This window comes from Dipteris shenzhenensis, chromosome 32, assembly GCF_047967505.1.
Source record: "Dipteris shenzhenensis isolate YYH24624 ecotype China chromosome 32, Dip_SZ_1.0, whole genome shotgun sequence".
Taxonomy (NCBI): Eukaryota; Viridiplantae; Streptophyta; class Polypodiopsida; order Gleicheniales; family Dipteridaceae; genus Dipteris; species Dipteris shenzhenensis.
The window spans coordinates 45,989,268-46,010,383 of NC_141627.1; the positions used below are offsets into that span (position 1 = coordinate 45,989,268).

General features: G+C 43.2%; 1 pseudogene; it reads right to left on the bottom strand.

Moving 5' to 3' along the window:
• LOC147880857 (uncharacterized) overlaps window positions 1–21,116 on the bottom strand; it is a 48,546-nt pseudogene that overhangs the window by 22,064 nt on the left and 5,366 nt on the right.

Sequence of the window (21,116 nt, forward strand, 5' to 3'; positions counted from 1 at the left end):
TATCCGATGGGCACGATACTTTGCACACACCTTCAACTAGGTGGAATTGACTTACATGCAAAGTGGCATTCCCATCGCATCAATGCTTGATCAGATAACACACCTAGCAGCGTGTTTTTTTACGGATGTGCATGGCACTAAGGCAAAAATGGTATTTAATGCTCGATCGACCATGCAAAGCATATCCGATGGGCATAATACTTTTCCTATACCTCAACCTAGTTGTTATTAAAATGTTGTCAAAGAGGCACATCCATCCGATAAGTACTTGGTCAGATAACATACCCAAGGGCGTGTTTTTTTGCGGATGTGCATACCACTAGGGAAAAAATGGTGTATAATGCGTGATTGACCATGCAAATCATATCCGATGGTGACAATACTTTGCACGCACCTCAATGTACTTAAAACGGACTTGCGTGCAAAGTGGAGCCCCCATCTGATAAGTACTTATTTGAATAACACACCTATGGCCGTGTTTTTATATGATTGTGCATGACACTAAGGCAAAAACGGTGTGTTATGCTTGATCAACCATGCAAATCATATCCGAAGGTGACAATACTTTGCACACACCTCAAACTAGTTGAAACGGACTTGCGTGCAAACTAGAGCCCCCATCCGATAAGTACTAGTTTGAATAACACATCTAGGACTGCGTTTTTTTACGAATGTGCATGACACTAAGATAAAAACGGTGTTTTATGCTTGATCGACAATGCAAATCATATCCGATGGGCACAATACTTTGCACACACCTTCAACTAGGTAGAATCGACTTACATGCAAAGTGGCATGCCCGTCCCATAAGTGCTTGATCCTATAACATACCTAGAAACGGGTTTTTTGACGGATGTGCATGACACTAGAGTAAAAATAGAATTTAATGCTCGATAGACCATGCAAAGGATATCCGATGGGCACAAAACTTTTTGTACGCCTCAACCTAGGTGGTATTAAAATGTTCTCAATGAGGCACACCCATCCGATAAGTACTTGGTCAGATAACACACCTAATGGCGTGTTTTTTTGTGAATGTGCATGTCATTAGGAAAAAAATGATGTATAATGCGTGATCGACCATGCAAATCATATCCGATGGTGACAATACTTTGCACGCACCTCAACGTAGTTAAAACGGACTTGCGTGCAAAGTGGAGGCCCCATCTGATAAGTATTTATTTGAATAACACACCTATGGCCGTGTTTTTATATGGTTGTGCATGACACTAAGGCAAAAACAGTGTGTTATGCTCGATCGACAATGCAAAGCATATCGGATGGGCACAATACTTTGCACATACCTTTAACTAGGTGGAATTGACTTACATGCAAATTGGCACGCCCATCGCATAAGTGCTTGATCAGATAACACACCTAGCAGCGTGTTTTTTTACGGATGTGCATGGCACTAAGGCAAAAATGGAATTTAATGCTCGATCGACCATGCAAAGCATATCCGATGGGCACGATACTTTGCACACACCTTCAACTAAGTGGAATTGACTTACATGCAAAGTGGCATTCCCATCGCATAAGTGCTTGATCAGATAACACACCTAGCAGCGTGTTTTTTTACGGATGTGCATGGCACTAAGGCAAAAATTGAATTTAATGCTCGATCGACCATGCAAAGCATATCCGATGGGCACGATACTTTGCACACACCTTCAACTAAGTGGAATTGACTTACATGCAAAGTGGCATTCCCATCGCATAAGTGTTGATCGGATAACACACCTAGCAGCGTGTTTTTTTACGGATGTGCATGGCACTAAGGCAAAAATGGAATTTAATGCTCGATCGACCATGCAAAGCATATCCGATGGGCACGATACTTTGCACACACCTTCAACTAAGTGGAATTGACTTACATGCAAAGTGGCATTCCCATCGCATAAGTGCTTGATCGGATAACACACCTAGCAGCGTGTTTTTTTACGGATGTGCATGGCACTAAGGCAAAAATGGAATTTAATGCTCGATCGACAATGCAAAGCATATCCGATGGGCATAATACTTTACCTATACCTCAACTTAGGTTGTATTAAAATGTTGTCAAAGAGGCACACCCATCCGATAAGTACTTGGTCAGATAACATACCTAAGGGCGTGTTTTTTTACGAATGTGCATACCACTAGGGAAAAAACGGTGTATAATGCGTGATCGACCATGTAAATCATATCCGATGGTGACAATACTTTGCACGCACCTCAACATAGTTAAAACGGACTTGCGTGCAAAGTGGAGGCCCCATCTGATAAGTATTTATTTGAATAACACACCTATGGCCGTGTTTTTATATGGTTGTGCATGACACTAAGGCAAAAACAGTGTGTTATGCTTGATCGACAATGCAAAGCATATCCGATGGGCACAATACTTTGCACACACCTTCAACTAGGTGGAATTAGCTTACATGCAAAGTGGCACGCCCATCGCATAAGTGCTTGATCAGATAACACACCTAGCAGCGTGTTTTTTTACGGATGTGCATGGCACTAAGGCAAAAATGGTATTTAATGCTTGATCCACCATGCAAAGCATATCCGATGGGCACAATACTTTGCACATACCTTTAACTAGGTGGAATTGACTTACATGCAAAGTGGCACGCCTATCGCATAAGTGCTTGATCAGATAACACACCTAGCAGCGTGTTTTTTTACGGATGTGCATGGCACTAAGGCAAAAATGGAATTTAATGCTCGATCGACCATGCAAAGCATATTCGATGGGCACGATACTTTGCACACACCTTCAACTAAGTGGAATTCACCTACATGCAAAGTGGCATTCCCATCGCATAAGTGCTTGATCGGATAACACACCTAGCAGCGTGTTTTTTTACGGATGTGCATGGCACTAAGGCAAAAATGGAATTTAATGCTCGATCGACCATGCAAAGCATATCCGATGGGCATAATACTTTACCTATACCTCAACTTAGGTTGTATTAAAATGTTGTCAAAGAGGCACACCCATCCGATAAGTACTTGGTCAGATAACATACCTAAGGGCGTGTTTTTTTGCGAATGTGCATACCACTAGGGAAAAAATGGTGTATAATGCGTGATCGACCATGTAAATCATATCCGATGGTGACAATACTTTGCACGCACCTCAACGTAGTTAAAACGGACTTGCGTGCAAAGTGGAGGCCCCATCTGATAAGTATTTATTTGAATAACAGACCTATGGCCGTGTTTTTATATGGTTGTGCATGACACTAAGGCAAAAACAGTGTGTTATGCTTGATCGACAATGCAAAGCATATCCGATGGGCACAATAATTTGCACACACCTTCAACTAGGTGGAATTAACTTACATGCAAAGTGGCACGCCCATCGCATAAGTGCTTGATCAGATAACACACCTAGCAGCGTATTTTTTTACGGATGTGCATGGCACTAAGGCAAAAATGGTATTTAATGCTCGATCAACCATGCAAAGCATATCCGATGGGCACAATACTTTGCACATACCTTTAACTAGGTGGAATTGACTTACATGCAAAGTGGCACGCCCATCCCATAAGTGCTTGATTGGATAACATACCTATCAGCGTGTTTTTTTACGGATGTGCATGAAACTAGAGCAAAAATAGTATTTAATGGTCGATCGACCATGCAAAGCATATCCGATGGGCACAATACTTTGCACACACCTTCAACTAGGTGGAATTGACTTACATGAAAAGTGGCACGCCCATCGCATAAGTGCTTGATCAGATAACAAACGTAGAAGTGTGTTTTTTAACGGATGTGCATGGCACTAAGGCAAAAATGGTATTTAATGCTCGATCGACCATGCAAAGCATATCCGCGATTGGCATGATCCTTCAACTAGGTGGAATTGACTTACATGCAAAGTGGCATTCCCATCGCATAAGTGCTTGATCGGATAACACACCTAGCAGCGTGTTTTTTTACGGATGTGCATGGCACTAAGGCAAAAATGGTATTTAATGCTCGATCGACCATGCAAAGCATATCCAATGGGTATAATACTTTTCCTATACTTCAACTTAGGTCGTATTAAAATGTTGTCAAAGAGGCACACCCATCCGATAAGTACTTGGTCAGATAACATACCTAAGGGCGTGTTTTTTTGCGGATGTGCATACCACTAGGAAAAAAACAGTGTATAATGCGTGATCAACCATGCAAATCATATCCGATGGTGACAATACTTTACACCTCAACCTAGTGGAAACGGACTTGCATGCAAATTGGAGCCCCCATCCGATAAGTACTAGTTTGAATAATACACCTAGGACCGTGTTTTTTCATGGTTGTGCATGACACCAAGGCAAAAACGGTGTCTTATGCTTGATCGACAATGCAAAGCATATCCGATGGGCACAATACTTTGCACACACCTTCAACTAGGTGGAATCGACTTACATGCAAAGTGGCACACCCATCCCATAAGTGCTTGATTGGATAACATACCTAGCAGCGTGTTTTTTGACGGAAGTGCATGACACTAGAGTAAAAATAGTATTTAATACTCGATTGACCATGCAAAGGATATCTGATGGGCACAATACTTTTCACACACTTTCAACTAGGTGGAATTGACTTACATGCAAAGTGGCATTCCCATCGCATAAGTGCTTGATCGGATAACACACCTAGGAGCGTGTTTTTTTACGGATGTGCATGGCACTAAGGCAAAAATGGTATTTACTGCTCGATCGACCATGCAAAGCATATCCGATGGGCATAATACTTTTCTCATACCTCAACCTAGGTGGTATTAAAATGTTGTCAAAGAGGCACACCCATCCGATAAGTACTTGGTCAGATAACATACCTAAGGGCGTGTTTTTTTGCGGATGTGCATACCACTAGGAAAAAAACGGTGTATAATGCGTGATCAACCATGCAAATCATATCCGATGGTGACAATACTTTGCACACACCTCAACCTAGTGGAAACGGACTTGCATGCAAATTGGAGCCCTTATCCGATAAGTACTAGTTTGAATAACACATCTAGGACTGCGTTTTTTTACGAATGTGCATGACACTAAGATAAAAACGGTGTTTTATGCTTGATCGACAATGCAAAGCATATCCAATGGGCACAATACTTTGCACACACCTTAAACTAGGTGGAATCGACTTACATGCAAAGTGGCACGCCCATCCCATAAGTTCTTGATCGGATAACATACCTGGAAGCATGTTTTTTGACGGATGTGCATGACACTAGAGCAAAAATAGTATTTAATGCTCGATCGACCATGCAAAGCATATCCGATGGGCACAAAACTTTTCGTATGCCTCAACCTAGGTGGTATTGAAATGTTCGCAATGAGGCACACCCATCCGATAAGTAATTGGTCAGATAACACACCTAGTAGCGTGTTTTTTTACGGATGTGCATGGCACTAAGGCAAAAATGGTATTTAATGCTCGATCCACCATGCAAAGCATATCCGATGGGCACGATACTTTGCACACACCTTCAACTAGGTGGAATAGACTTATATGCAAAGCGGCACGCGCATCCCATAAGTGCTTGATTGGATTACATACCTAGCAACGTGTTTTTTGACGGATGTGCATGACACTAGAGCAAAAATAGTATTTAATGCTCGATCGACCATGCAAAGCATATCCGATGGACACAAAACGTTTCTTACGCCTTAACCTAGGTGGTATTGAAATGTTCTCAATGAGGCACACCCATTCGATAAGTACTTGGTCAGATAACACACCTAATGGCGTGTATTTTTGCGGATGTGCATGGCACTAAGGCAAAAATGGTATTTAATGCTCGATCGACCATGCAAAGCATATCCGATGGGCACGATACTTTGCACACACCTTCAACTAGGTAGAATCGACTTACATGCAAAGTGGCATGCCCATCCCATAAGTGCTTGATCCTATAACATACCTAGAAACGTGTTTTTTGACGGATGGAAAAAAATGGTGTATAATGCGTGATCGACCATGCAAATCATATCCGATGGTGACAATACTTTGCACGCACCTCAATGTAGTTAAAACGGACTTGCGTGCAAAGTGGAGCCCCCATCTGATAAGTACTTATTTGAATAACACACCTATGGCCGTGTTTTTATATGGTTGTGCATGACACTAAGGCAAAAACGGTGTGTTATGCTTGATCAACAATGCAAAGCATATCCGATGAATACAATACTTTGCACACACCTTCAACTAGGTGTAATTGAATTACATGCAAAGTGGCACGCCCATCGCATAAGTGCTTGATCAGATAACACACCTAGCAGCGTGTTTTTTTACGGATGTGCATGGCACTAAGGCAAAAATGGTATTTAATGCTCGATCGACCATGCAAAGCATATCCGATGGGCACGATACTTTGCACACACCTTCAACTAGGTGTAATTGACTCACATGCAAAGTGGCATTCCCATCGCATAAGTTCTTGATCGGATAACACACCTAGCAGCGTGTTTTTTTACGAATGTGCATGGCACTAAGGCAAAAATGGTATTTAATGCTCGATCGACCATGCAAAGGATATCCGATGGGCACAAAACTTTTCGTACGCCTCAACCTAGGTGGTATTGAAATGTTCTCAATGAGGCACACCCATCCGATAAGTACTTGGTCAAATAACACACCTAATGGCGTGTTTTTTTGCGGATGTGCATATCATTAGGAAAAAAATGGTGTATAATGCGTGATCGACCATGCAAATCATATTCGATGGTGACAATACGTTGCATGCACCTCAATGTAGTTGAAACGAACTTGCGTGCAAAGTGGATCCCCCATCTGATAAGTACTTATTTGAATATCACACCTATGGCCGTATTTTTATATGGTTGTGCATGACACTAAGGCAGAAACGGTGTGTTATGCTCGATCGACAATACAAAGCATATCCGATGAACACAATACTTTGCACACACCTTCAACTAGGTGTAATTGACTTACATGCAAAGTGGCACGCCCATCGCATAAGTGCTTGATCAGATAACACACCTAGCAGCGTGTTTTTTTACGGATGTGCATGGCACTAAGGCAAAAATGGTATTTAATGCTCGATCAACCATGCAAATCATATCGGATGGCCACGATAATTTGCACACATCTTCAACTAGGTGTAATTGACTCACATGCAAAGTGGCATTCCCATCGCATAAGTTCTTGATCGGATAACACACCTAGCAGCGTGTTTTTTTACGAATGTGCATGGCACTAAGGCAAAAATGGTATTTAATGCTCGATCGACCATGCAAAGCATATCTGATGGGCATAATACTTTTCTTATACCTCAACCTAGGTGGTGTTAAAATTTTGTCAAAGAGGTACACCCATCCGATAAGTACTTGGTCAGATAACATACCTAAGGGCGTGTTTTTTTGCGGATGTGCATACCACTAGGGAAAAAACGGTGTATAATGCGTGATCGACCATGCAAATCATATCTGATGGTGACAATACTTTGCACACACCTCAACCTAGTTGAAACAGACTTGCGTGCAAACTGGAGCCCCCATCCGATAAGTACTAGTCTGAATAACACATCTAGGACTGCGTTTTTTGACGAATGTGCATGACACTAAGACAAAAACGGTGTTTTATGCTTGATCGACAATGCAAAGCATATCCGATGGGCACAATACTTTGCACACACCTTCAACTAGGTAGAATCAACTTACATGCAAAGTGGCACGCCCATCCCATAAGTGCTTGATCATATAACATACCTAGCAGCGTGTTTTTTGACGGATGTGCATGACACTAGAGTAAAAATAGTATTTGATGCTCGATTGACCATGCAAAGGATATCCAATGGGCACAAAACTTTTTTTACGCCTCAACCTAGGTGGTATTGAAATGTTCTCAATGAGGCACACCCATCCGATAAGTACTTGGTCAGATAACACACCTAATGGCGTGTTTTTGTGCGAATGTGCATATCATTAGGGAAAAAATGGTGTATAATGCGTGATCGACCATGCAAATCATATCCGATGGTGACAATACTTTGCACGCACCTCAATGTAGTTAAAACGGACTTGCGTGCAAAGTGGAGCCCCCATCTGATAAGTACTTATGTGAATAACACACCTATGGCCGTGTTTTTATATGGTTGTGCATGACAGTAAGGCAGAAATAGTGTGTTATGCTTGATCGAAAATGCAAAGCATATTGGATGGGCACAATACTTTGCACACACCTTCAACTAGGTGGAATTGACTTACATGCAAAGTGGCATTCCCATCGCATAAGTACTTGATCGGATAACACACCTAGCAGCGTGTTTTTTTTATGGATGTGCATGATAGGAGCAAAAATAGTATTTAATGCTCGATGGACCATGCAAAGCATATCCGATGGGCACAACACTTTTTGTACACCTCAACTAGGTGGAATTGACTTACATGCAAAGTGGCACCCGCATCCCATTAGTGTTTGATTGGATTGTTTGATTGGATAACGTACCTAGTAGGCTCATGTTTTTTTACGGATGTGCATGACACTAGAGCAAAAATAGTATTTAATGCTTGATTGACCATGCAAAGGATAACTTGGCATGTCCATCTGATGAGTACTTGATCGGATAACTTCTCCCACTAATAAATTAAGTACTAATTAAAAATTATAATAAATAAGTAGATTATTAAAAAGAGACTAATATTTATGTAATTGTTGCCACTGCAGCTTGCTTGCGAAGGACTCTCACAAAGGAGATGGCTATAGATTTTGTTCCAGGGATGGATGTGATTTTATGTAGCAAAAGAGAAGTAGTTGCATTTGCTACAATCCATGATAGTGATCCCAATTCACTTTGCCACTTTCGAAGACTTGGCGAAGATAAGGTAGCAGTTACTGTATCAAAGATTCTTAGCGCACATGTTGAGCTAAAGTATAAATGTGGAGATATGGAAACACTTGGAGATGTTATGCCCTACAATACATCCAACAAATCATTTATAGCATGGGACAAAGATGAGACTTATGCAACAGACATTATCAAGAATACAAAGTGCACCACCTTGGATTTTACTATAGGGGACATTTTACAAATGAGATCATTTGCAAATAAGATTGTAGCAGAAGGTGAAGTATTGGGATTTGAACAAGTGGAGCAATGGTCATTTGCGCAGATGAGGATTCTAAAAGTCACTGATGATGGTATGGTTGATAACATAACATCCTTATGTGATCCCTACTATGAGGTAGGCAAGAATATGAGATGGAGCATGCAATTTTTAAACATGAGAAAGAGGCACGTGGTTTTCAATGATAAAGACAACGCATACTACAATATCAAAGGACCTAAAAAGCGTGCCCATGTGCCAGGCTCTATCACTTCAAATGTGGATGATTTCAATATACTCAATTATAGAAGTGACATCTTATCTGGAGTGGATGAGTTCATTGGTTCCAAGAAACAAAATGATTTTAGAAGCGAAGCCTTATCTGGGGTGGATGAATTCTTGCACAGTGAGAAGGGCAAAGGTTTCAATAGTGATGTCTTGTCAAGTGTGGATGAGTTCATGCATATTAACAAACCTGGTGTCAATCAAGGTTGTGGATTTGTGAAAGCCATGCAAGATGTCCCAATGAGTGATGTTCTCTCAGGAGTGGAAGAGTTTCAAGGTTCTCAATACTCTCGTAGAATATTGAATTCATTGAATGGTCCTAAGAGTATGTTAAAAATGAGGATGAGATCAACAGAGGATTATTCAGTATTTAACTTTGATTGTGATATGAACAAGGATGCAACGACCAATCATGGATGCTTGGTTACAAACAAATGTGAGGAGAAGAAGTGCATAAATACAGATAACAATGTGTACGAGGAACGAAAACGGTCATACATATGCATGAAGAGAAAGAGAATCCAGGCAGATCCACAAAAGCAACCAAAGAGGAAGAGAGTAATGAAGGAGGAGAACATGTTAAATGCATTGGGATATCTATGTTGCAAGCGAAGATGTATGCGCTTCATTGATCTTGCAGACATCAGGGAATGTAGAGGACACGTGTGGCAAAGAAGGGGAAGCGAAAGAAATGAATACCTTCTCACAAGTCTCTCTTGCTTTCTTCAGAATGGCAATAAAAGGCTAAGTTCAAGACAAAAGGTAAAACCTCTCGTAAATGGAAAAAGGATTTGCAATAAGGCATATCGCAATATTACTGGATTATCCCATGGTACATATTGGGATTTAGTCACCAAGGCAAAGGGCGACAACAAATTTAGCATTCACGGTAATAGAGGAAGGTCCAAATCAAGAATCTCAACTGTCAGGGCAGCAGCAATTTTACAAGACTTCATACATGAAAATGCTTTGCCTCAACCCCATATATCTACCAAACTCCCTAACGGTGACGCGATCACTGAAATGCACCTTCCAATGGGCTTGACAAAGCTCGAAGTATTTGACTCTATTGCAGAAAAGCAAAGGCAAAGAGGGGATGCTGTAGCTTCTTCTCATACTTTGTATACTCTTTGGAAGAAGAACTTTGGATATGTTAAAATCCCAAGGAGGCAACAAATGTCAAAGTGCAATGTCTGTGATGATTTAAAGCGAGCGATTGAGAGTGCAACATGTCCAAATCAAAGGGAATTATACAAAAAAAACCGAAAATCTCATCATGACCTTATTCGACATTCCAGACAAAAATATGCATTTTGGAAGGAGCAAGCTATTTCGCATCCTGATGACTACATGTGTCTTATTGTAGATGGCATGGATCAGAATACAACAACATTGCCTCGTTTTGTTGCCACTCCACCTAAATTACAAGGAAAGCACTTTCTAAAGACACATCTATGTGGAGTGTTAGTGCATGGAATTAAGTTCTTTGCAGATATATGGATTGATTCCTTGCATCTACATGATAGCAATCAAGTTGTAACATCTATTATGAAGGCAATTCGCAATGTACATGCAGAAAAAGGTCGCCTGCCACCGACTTTGAGAATACAAGCTGATAATTGCTGGCGAGAAAATAAGAATGTACTTATGTTTGCCTTCTGCTCCATGCTAGTTGCTCATCGAATCTTCAATGAGGTCGAATGTGGATTTTTGTATGTTGGGCATACACATGAGGATATCGATCAGGTTTTTAGCACAGTCTCAAGGGAGCTTAAATGCAAGGATGTGGAGACAATAGATGACTTGGTAAGAAGATGTGGCAGGCAAGTTGGTGGTCGTAAGGAAAGTACAGTATGTGAGAGGCTCGAAAGAATGTATGATTGGAAGAGCTTCATTCTACCTTTCATACAAACGGGTGGTGATGCATTGACAGGTCATACCAATCCACACTACTTTCGTTTTTTTTTAAAAGATGAAAAACCCGTAATGCAATGGCAACAGTATTCTCATGATACAAAATGGGAACCTGAAGAACCTTACAGTCTCTTAACTTCAATTCCCAGCAAGGAAAGGTATCCAACATGGGCTCCTATACAAGAATTTAATGAGAGGTCTAATTGTGAAATAGATGGATTAAAAGCATTTATTACATACAAAGAGGAAATGCTCCAGAGATATCCTGATTCGAAGCCTGCTTGGAGAGAACACACTACCACTGTAATTAACAAGACACGAAATTTAATAAAGGACCTTGAGAGAATGCGAGGCTCAAAGGATGTCAAGGAAGAATGCAATATGTTTTGGCCAAATGTTCATAACGATTTGCGCCCAGCTCCAGTCTTTGAAAATGATTTTGTATCATTACTCCCACGTCCATATTGTGGACCGAAGAAGAGAGAGTTTATGCCACAAGTAGATATAGAGGTTGATTGTTTTGTTGTGGTTCGGCCATCGGATGATGAATATGAGAATGTGAAGTTTTGGGTTGCAAAAGTAGTTGATGTGCAAAGAGATGACCAAGGGAGAGCTACAACATTTACAGCGGTATGGTATGAGCCAAAGGGCAGGAAGGAGAATATGGATAACAACACATTATATACTAATTGTATAATGAAGGAGTGGGTCCCAAATGATGAAGCAGTCTCTCAAGTTTCGACAGAGACAATCATAGTGTCTTGGCATTCAAGGGCAAAGAAATCAAAGAAGCACATGGGATATGAGGTAGAAGGAAAAATAAAAATACCACAGCAAACTATTTTGCATATACACGAATTTTTAAGGATGCTCGCCATGGAGGAAGTAGAAGGAGATAGCACAAATGAAGAATGTCCATGATTAAAGCTTTGTATTGAAGTCCATTGATTCAGAAGGATTTTATTTGGGTACTAGGCAAGGAGCCAATCCAAGACAATTATAATCAGAGTCATCACCTCCTATGTCAAATGAGAGTCAAAATATGCACTGGATGTCACCCAAGGGTCAAGGCTTGCCAAGACAATAGGGAGTTAATGCAGATGGCACCTGGCAAGGGACTATCACATTGAGCAATAAGACAATGGGGAGTCAATGCACCCAAGGGGCAAGGCTTGGCAAGATAACTTGTGGGAGTTAATGCAGATGGCACCTGTATTTTGCACTGGATGTCACCCAAGGGTCAAGGCTTGGCAAGACAACAGGGAGTTAATGCAGATGGCACCTGGCAAGGGACTATCGCATTGAGCAATAAGACAATGGGGAGTCAATGCACCCAAGGGGCAAGGCTTGGCAAGACAAGCCTAGGTCAAATTATGCAGATGGCAACTGGCAAGGGACTGTCGTGACATTGAGCAATAAGACAATGGGGTGTCAAATTATGCAGATGGCACGAATTGAGGCTCTTTAAGAGCAACAATTTAAATTGTAAACATATGTTCAATCTATATCATTTTGGATATAAAGACTGTAGCTAAGAGCAACGTCTCTCAATGTAATCATATACATAAAGCTACAATTGCTATTATCCCTCTTTGGTCTTATGGCATCATGTCTTCTTTCTATTTATTAAAAGTTTTGTTAAATTTTGTGCATATTGCCGAGTGACAATGTTATTTTCATGAAATATTTAAGTCTCCTTTCATGGATTTATAAATTTATCACGTCAACGAAAAACGTCAAGGAAAAATATTTAAAATAATTAAATTAACAAATAACTTAGATATAGCTAGAATTTCTAATATAGGATTATTTCAAATTCTTGCATGTTGGTGTAAAAGTATAGATTGAAAAAACAATATTTGTATGTGAATATGATAGAGCCACAAAGTGAACTTTTGATTTGGGAAGGAAAAACGTCAAGGAAAAATATTAAAAATAATTAAATTAACAAATAACTTAGATATAGCTAGAATTTCTAATATAGGATTATTTCAAATTCTTGCATGTTGGTGCAAAAGTATAGATTGAAAAAACAATATTTTTATGTGAATATGACAGTGCCACAAAGTGAACTTTTGATTTGGGAAGAAACTTTTTAGAAAGTAAAATTTTGATTTGGAAAGGATATTTTCATAAAGTAAAGTTTTCATTTGGGAAGGATTTTTGGGCTTCGTCCAAAAACAACACAAAAAGTCCAAAATTAATGAAATAGGTGTTATCATACCAAGGCAACACAACCCTTCTCTCTTGGTCGTCCTGCAGCGAAATTAATCTTTACGAAATTAAATATTTCCCTACTCTGAAAGTATTCCCAAAATCAAAGATGACAGGTTTAGTATCTGAGATTAATAATCGAACCTAGATTAGAAGAGGTGAAGATGAGTCTCGTCCGTGAGTGCGAGAGCGAGGTAGCGGAGAGAGAAGTGGTGCACGTTGCATCTAAGCGCGCGAAGTTATGCGAGAAAAACTTACCCTTAGGTCGGAGATGAATAATTCCATCGTGAGACTACAGTTGGGATGATGTGTCAGTCCCGTCGACGTTCGTGATCTCCGTTCGGCTGCTAATAGTGGGTCCTGGCGCGTGAACTCGGCTCCGGGTCCGTGCTGGTCCCGACGTGTTGATTGTCGACGTCCGCTTCTCGCTGGATTGTTGTTGTAATCGTATCTCGCGCCCGAGTATGTGGTAGATGCCGTATTTGGGACCTATATATATATATATGTAAATATATATATATATATGTATAAATATATATATATATATGCAGGTGTGTGTGTCAGAGTGTGTGTGTGTGCGTGAAAGAGTATGTGTGCGAAGTGTCGATGAGTGTGTGTGTGTATATGTGCGAGTGTGTGACGTGTGTGTGAGTATGTGGGTAGTGTATGTGTGTGTGTGAGTGTGTATGTGAGAGTGCGTGAGAATGTATGTGTGTGTGTGTGTGTGCGGATGTGCGTGTGTGAATATGGGTGGATGTGTGTGTGAGTCGGGTGTGTGTGTGTGTGTGTGTGGGTATGAGGGTGCGTGAGAGTGTATGTGTGTGTGTGTGAGTGCTTTGTGTGAGGGTGTGCGTGAGTGTGGGTGTGTGTCGCGCGCGTGAAGGTGTGCAGCACTAGGCTCGCTGTTGGACGCCTGAAGGTGTGCAGCACTAGGCTCGCTTCTGGGTGCGCCTGGTTGCTGCTGCCCCGCTCGCTGGTGTCTTCCTCCCCCGCTGCTGCACTGCTGATGGCTCGTCCCCCTGCGCGCGTCCCCTCCCGGTCCTCTTATAGGCGAGGAGGCGGGGTGGTTCGAGACCCCCCCTCCCTTCGCGCGCATGCATGGCGGCAGCTGCCTAAAAATTAAAAAAAAGCTTACTATAATTAACTTGGTGGTCACCCTCAGCGCCGCCGTGAGGCGGTTCAGACCGAGAGAGAAAGAGAGATAGAGAGAGAGAGAGAGAGAGAGAGAGAGAGAGAGAGAGAGAGAGGAAGAGAAAGAGAGAAAAAATGAGAGAGAGAGAGAGAGAGAGAGAGAGAAAGAGAGAGGGAGAGAGAGGAAGAGAAAGAGAGGAAGAGAGAGAGAAGAGAGAGAGAGAAAGAGAAGGGAAGAGAAGGAGAGAGAAGGGAGAGAGAAGGGAGAGAAAGAGAAAGAGAGAGAGGAAGAGAGAGAGAGGGAGAAGAAGAGAAAGAGGGAGAGTTCTGCTCGTCGAGAGAGAGAGAGAAGAAGAGAGAGAGGAAGAGAGAGAGAGAGAGAGAGTGAGGTTAACTCCTTACATGCAGGAGAGAGAGAGAAGAGAGATAAACGATCGCTTGCCCGCAGGGAAAGAGCGAGAGAAGAAAGAGAATTAGAAGCTGAGAAAAAAAAAATTTACCTTCAGAATTTTGGGAATCTTACATCCTCCCCAAGTAGAAGAAATCAAGGTGTCCTCACCTTGACATAAACTCTGGGTAAGAAGTTAGAAGGGTGTCCTCGCGTTCCCAGGAGGCGTCTTCTTCCGGGTAGCCTGTCCACTTGACGAGGTGCTCGGTGATGATCCGGTTGTGAAGAGTACGTTGTCAAATCTGAAGAATTCTCTCGGGGTGGATATCAAAGGTACCATCGGTTGTAACAAGCGCTTCCTCATCTCTCAAAATGTGATGGTCATCTGGAACATACCTCTTGAGAAGATTGACGTGAAAAACATTGTGCACCTTGATATGAGGTGGTAGTAGAGAGGCATAGGCTTGGTCGTTAATTTTCTTGGTGATGAGGTATGGTCCACAGTAGCGTGCACTTAGTTTCTTGAATTTGCCAAGCAAGAGAGAGCTTTACCCTCAGAAAAACCATATCTCCTTCATTGAATTGGCGTTCCGTGCGATGCGTGTCAGCGTAAGCCTTCTGTCTATCCTGAGCGGCCTTTATGTCGAATCTGATGAGGTCAGTCTGCTGCTGCATCTCGTCGAGCATGTCTTTGGAGGCTTGTACTCGAATCATAGGGTCTGTCCACTTAAGAGGTGTTAAGCAGTCTTGACCATAAAGCGCCTTGAAAGGAGACATACCTATGGAGCGTTGGTATGAAGCATTGTAAGCAAACTCCACCAAATAGAGGTATCGGGTCCATTTTTCTGGTTCTCGCATGCAGTAAGCTCATAACATATCCTCTATTATTTGGTTGACTCTTTCCGTCTGACCATCGGTTTGTGGATGATAGGCTGTACTGAAGGATAGCTGTGTACCTGTGGCTTCGAAGACAGCTCGCCAAAAATTGGATGTGAACTTGGGATCCCTATCAGATATGATTCTTCGAGGAATACCATGGTAGACGAAAACGCCCTTCATAAAGACTTGAGCTATCTCTCTGGCTGAGGCATCCTTTCGAACTGGGAAGAGATGAGCCACTTTCGTGAGTAAGTCTACAAGTACAAAAATAGAATCATACCCTTTTGAATGAGGTAGACCCGTGATGAAGTCCATGGAGATGGTCTCCCACTTCATTAGGGGTATGTCGCTGGGTTGCAGCTTGCCTGGGTACTTAATCCGCTCAGCCTTGATCTTCTGGCAAGTTAAGCAACGGCTAACATAAGATAAGACATCCCTTTTTAGTCCTTTCCACCAGAAACTTTTACGGAGGGCATTGTAGGTCTTGATATATCCAGGGTGAGCTGCGATGGGAATATCGTGAGCTTCTGCTAAAATCTGGAGTTTGATGTCATTTCTAGGGGGAACGTACAGGCGGTCCTTGTAATAAAGGGTGTCGTCAACCAGGTGAAAGCCTTCCGCTATTCTACGCTGCTTCTGTGATCTGGACTGGGCACGAAGGGCTATCGTGACCTTCTGGAAGAATGGATCCTCGAGAGAAGCTTGGCGTATAATATCTGCGATGGATGAGCGAAGCACTGAGATGGTTGCTAGAGCGCTTTTGCGACTCAAGGCGTCAGCTACCAGGTTCCCTTTCCCAGCTTGGTACTCTATGGTGAAGTCGTACTCGTTGAGTAACTCGAGCCAGCGTCGTTGACGTAAGTTGAGGTCTGTCTGTGTACAAATCCACTTAAGACTTTTGTGGTCAGTCTTAATTGTAAAAGTCTTACCCAAGAGGTAGTGTCGCCAAAGTTTCAAAGCGTGGACGACGGCTAGCAGCTCCAAGTCATGAGTGGGGTAATTTAGCTCATGCGGCCTGAGTTTCCTTGATTCGTAAGCAATAGGTCGACCTTCCTGGGATAGGACTCCTCCTATGGCAGTGCCGCTTGCGTCCGTGGTCACCAGAAAGGGCTTGGAGAAGTCGAGCAGCGCGAGAATGGGGTCTGAGATAAGGGCTGTCTTTAGTTGGTTGAACGCTTCTTCAGCAGTTGGGGTCCAGACAAAGGGTTTTGCTTTCTTTAAAAGAGAGGTGATGGGGGAAGCTACCTTTGCATAGGATTTGATGAAGATCCGATACCAGCCTGTAAGCCCTAAAAAGCTACGGACCTCACGAACATTCTTTGGGATGGCCAGGTCTTTATGGCTTCAACCTTGGCGGGGTCGGTGGAGACTCCTTCCTTTGAAATAATAAATCCCAAGTACTCGACCCTCTCTGTGCAAAAGATGCACTTGCTTTTCTTCGCAAATAGCTGGTTTTGTCGTAGGATTTTGAGAGCTTGTCGGACATGGTGCTCGTGCTCCTCAGGGTTCTTGGAATACACGAGGATATCATCGAAGAAGACAAGGACAAAATGGTCTAAGTAGTCGCGAAAGATATCTGACATTAGCCGGTTGTTGAAGGTGGCAGGGGCCTTGGTTAGTCCAAACGGAATTACTGTGAACTCATAATGCCCATACCTGGTGTTTAATGCCGTTTTTGGCGTGTCGCCCTCTTTGATGCGGATTTGGTAATAGCCCGGATCTGACGTCGGATCTTGGTGTAGATACATGAACCGTGGAGGCGATCGAGTAGCTCATCGATCCGGGGTATGGGATACTTGTTTTTGATGGTACATTGGTTGAGTCCACGGTAGTCGATACAGAGTCGTAAGGTACCATCTTTCTTCCGAACAAATAGGACAGGTGCACCCCAAGGTGAGACACTAGGTTTTATGAACCCTTGGTCCAGCAGCTGAGTGAGCTGCTCCTTAAGTTCGATTGCTTCTGGTAAGGACATTTTGTAGGGTCTCCTGGCAATCGGTTGAGCTCCTGGTACGAGGTCAATGGCATGGTCTACCTCTCTAGATGGAGGTAGATGGGTGAGTTCTTCCGGGAAGACATCTGCATACTCAGCTAGCCATTTTGGTTCGTTCGGCGGCTGGGGTGTCTATGGGGTTTAGCTTAACTGCATAAACCGTTGCATGCTTACGGTAGGTCTTCAATAGTTTGGAAGCAGAGACTAATTGCAGTTTTGGGTCTCCTCTGGTCCCAGCTATGGTTACTTCTTCCCCTAATACAGAAGTAAAAGATAATTTGCGTGCTTGGCATTCCAGGGTAGCATTGTTTAAGGTTAGCCAATCCATACCTAGTATCCCATCATAAATCCCCAATGGCAAGACCCTAAAAGAAGCCTGAGTCGGGTGGTCCCCTAATCTGAACTTAAGGTCTTTTAAAGATGTTGAAGAGTGGGTAACCCTTCCGGTCGCTAACTCCACTGAGAGCTTGGTATCCTCCTGAGGTGTTAATTTCAATTTTCTGACAGCAGAGGGTGCAATAAAAGAATGTGTTGCTCCAGAGTCTATAAGTAATTTGAAAGGTATACCTTCATATTCTGCAGGAGTCTGCAGAACAGAAAACTGCCTGTTGGGCCCTTAGTGCTCGATGGCCGCATTGAGGTGGCCGACTTCTGGTGTGTCTTTTGGGGCTGCTTGCAAGTGATGAACTTGCGCCCTTGGTGGTGGGTTCCGAGGATTAAGATTGGCGGTTGGCGGCCTGGGGTTCCTCTGATTCTGCGGTGGGCGGGGCGGGTTCTGATAATTTGTTCCTTGGGCACCTCTTATGTTGGTCCCGATCCCTCTTTGTTCATAGTTCCTGGGTCCAGTAACTGGAGTGATGTTCGGATTTAACTGTAAGGAGACTGTAAGATTGGCCCGGCATTGTTCCGACTAGGAAATGCTGCATTAGGCTGGTATGTGGGCCTCGGGGAATACCTGACATAAGGACAATTCCTTATGTGGTGGCTTGGGTCCATGCATCCCAAGCATAGGCACTCCCTTCTGGCTTTGTCGATCAGGTGTGGTGGTAGCCTTGAGTCCTGACTCCGAGGGGGTAAGCCCTCAGCTCCTCTCTTCTTATTGGGCAATTCATGCGTTGTATTCTCCTTTGGGGCTTTGGCGTCCTTTGCAAGCTTAACTAACTCCTGTTCAACAGGTCTCCCTGCATCTAGCACTGCTGCGAAAGTAGTAAGCCTCAGGGACTGCAGGCGTGTATCTAAAGGAGAGTTTAGCTTGGACACGAATCTGGCAACTTTGGTCTCTTGGTCCATTCCGGCTGGTGCATACTTCAAAAGCTTCAGGAATCTCTGGTAGAATATATCTAGGGTGTCCGTGCCTTGCACGCAATCCAAGAATCCATTTAGTTTGTCCACACGATAGGTGCAGCTCTGATAATTCCTGGTGAGTTGTGTGCTGAGGTAATCCCACGTAACATCCGTGGGGTTCAAGGCGTTTTCCTTGCAGTGGTCCTTCCACCAGAGTTTGGCTGACTTCTCAAGTTTGAAACGCCCCATCATGGCTTTATTGACTTCTGAGGAGTGGGCAAGATCAAAATAGTTTTCCATCTTTTCGAACCACTCCTCGAGTTGTGCGCCAATGTTGTCCCCTTCTCCGCTAAAATAGCCTGGCTAGGATTTGTGGAGCATGGCCTCCACATCGCGATCAATCGGGGTCGCGGCCATGGCTAGGGGGTGTTTGTTTGCGTGAACTTGTCGAGCCATATGATCGATTCTGTACCCAACAACACCAAAACTTAATAGGAAGGTGGAAGAAGTTTCCTAGCATCTAAAGTACAAAGTCAGACACACTGAAAAGAATGACAGATGCGATTTAAGTCATGTAGTTTCTCAAACACAAGAGAGATACACTGATCAAGCTTATAATTTAAAGACTATCTAGTTCCTAGCTGCTCTAGCAGCCAATCCCGCATTCCTGAGGGCCTCAGCTTTGATGCTAGTTGCGCGAATCCTGGTTGTCCGGGTAGTCATCATGCTAGGACTCTTCAGACGAGGAATGGAAGCCTGAGTCATCATATGTCTGCCTACTACCTCCTCAAGGGCTTGGGCCTTCATGAGCACTTCTCCTGCTAGGATGGAAGGTAGGACGGCACTGACTCTGAGGGAGGTAATGAGGTTGAGCTTCCTCCGGATTTGCAAGAGTCGGAGGTTCTTAAACCAAACGTTGGGCGAAGCGGTCAAGGAAGCAGTAACTGGGCAATAGAATTCCTCCTGGACTGTGTGATAGGTCCTATTGAATCCTTGCCAAGCGTCAGCCCTGGCGTTAGGAGGGAAGACCGTGCAGGACACGATCTGGAATATTCGCTCCGGTTCTTCCACTGGCCAAGTCGTCCCGATGTGATCGAACACAAGCTTGAGAGCGGGGTGGGTTTCTTCTGCTAACCAATTCCCGGGAGACTCGCTTAACCATCTAATCAGACAAGAAATTTCAAATCAATAAACATTTCTTTAGCAAACACAAGCAGGTATGTATGAATGATGCAGTTTACTATAAGCCTGGGCTCTGATACCAGGTGAGAGATCCCCAACCCGTCCTAACTTCCTGACCAAACTAGTCTAGGAATCACGCTGGCAGACCTCCGCGTCCTATCGGTATGGCCAGGATTCCCCTAGCCCCGATGGACTGACTTAGAGGCGTCCTACCCTCGAAGGACTGCCCCCAAGTGGTCGTGCGGTAGAGAGAGAGAGAGAAAGAGAGAGAGAGAGAGAGTATCATCTTGCATGGCTGAGAGAGAGAGAGAGAGAGTATCATCTTGCATGGCTGAGAGAGAGAGAGAGCATCATCTTGCATGGCTGAGAGAGAGGGAGAGAGTGCCCCTTGTATGAGTGTGAGGGAGAGAGAGAGAGAATATCTCTTTGCACGACTGAGAGTGAGGGAAAGAGAGAGAGTATCATCTTGCCTGGCTGAGAGAGAGAGAGAGAGAGAGAGAGAAGAGATTAACTTCTTGTATGAGCGAGAGAGAGAGAGAGAGACTAACTTCTTGCATGAAAGAGAGAGAGAGAGAGAATGCTAACAGACTGGCGATATGCTCATACGGTGCAATCAATCTGATAAAAATTATCCAATCATGTACATCACTAATGAGACTGACAATTCAATCCCTCACAAGTGAGGGTTTCCCTATGACAACCAATTAGCAATTAACAACTAGAAATTTTGAAAGAGCTGCCAGGCAGCCTAGCCTTCAAGTTCGCCTGCAACAAGATTGTTCATTAGGG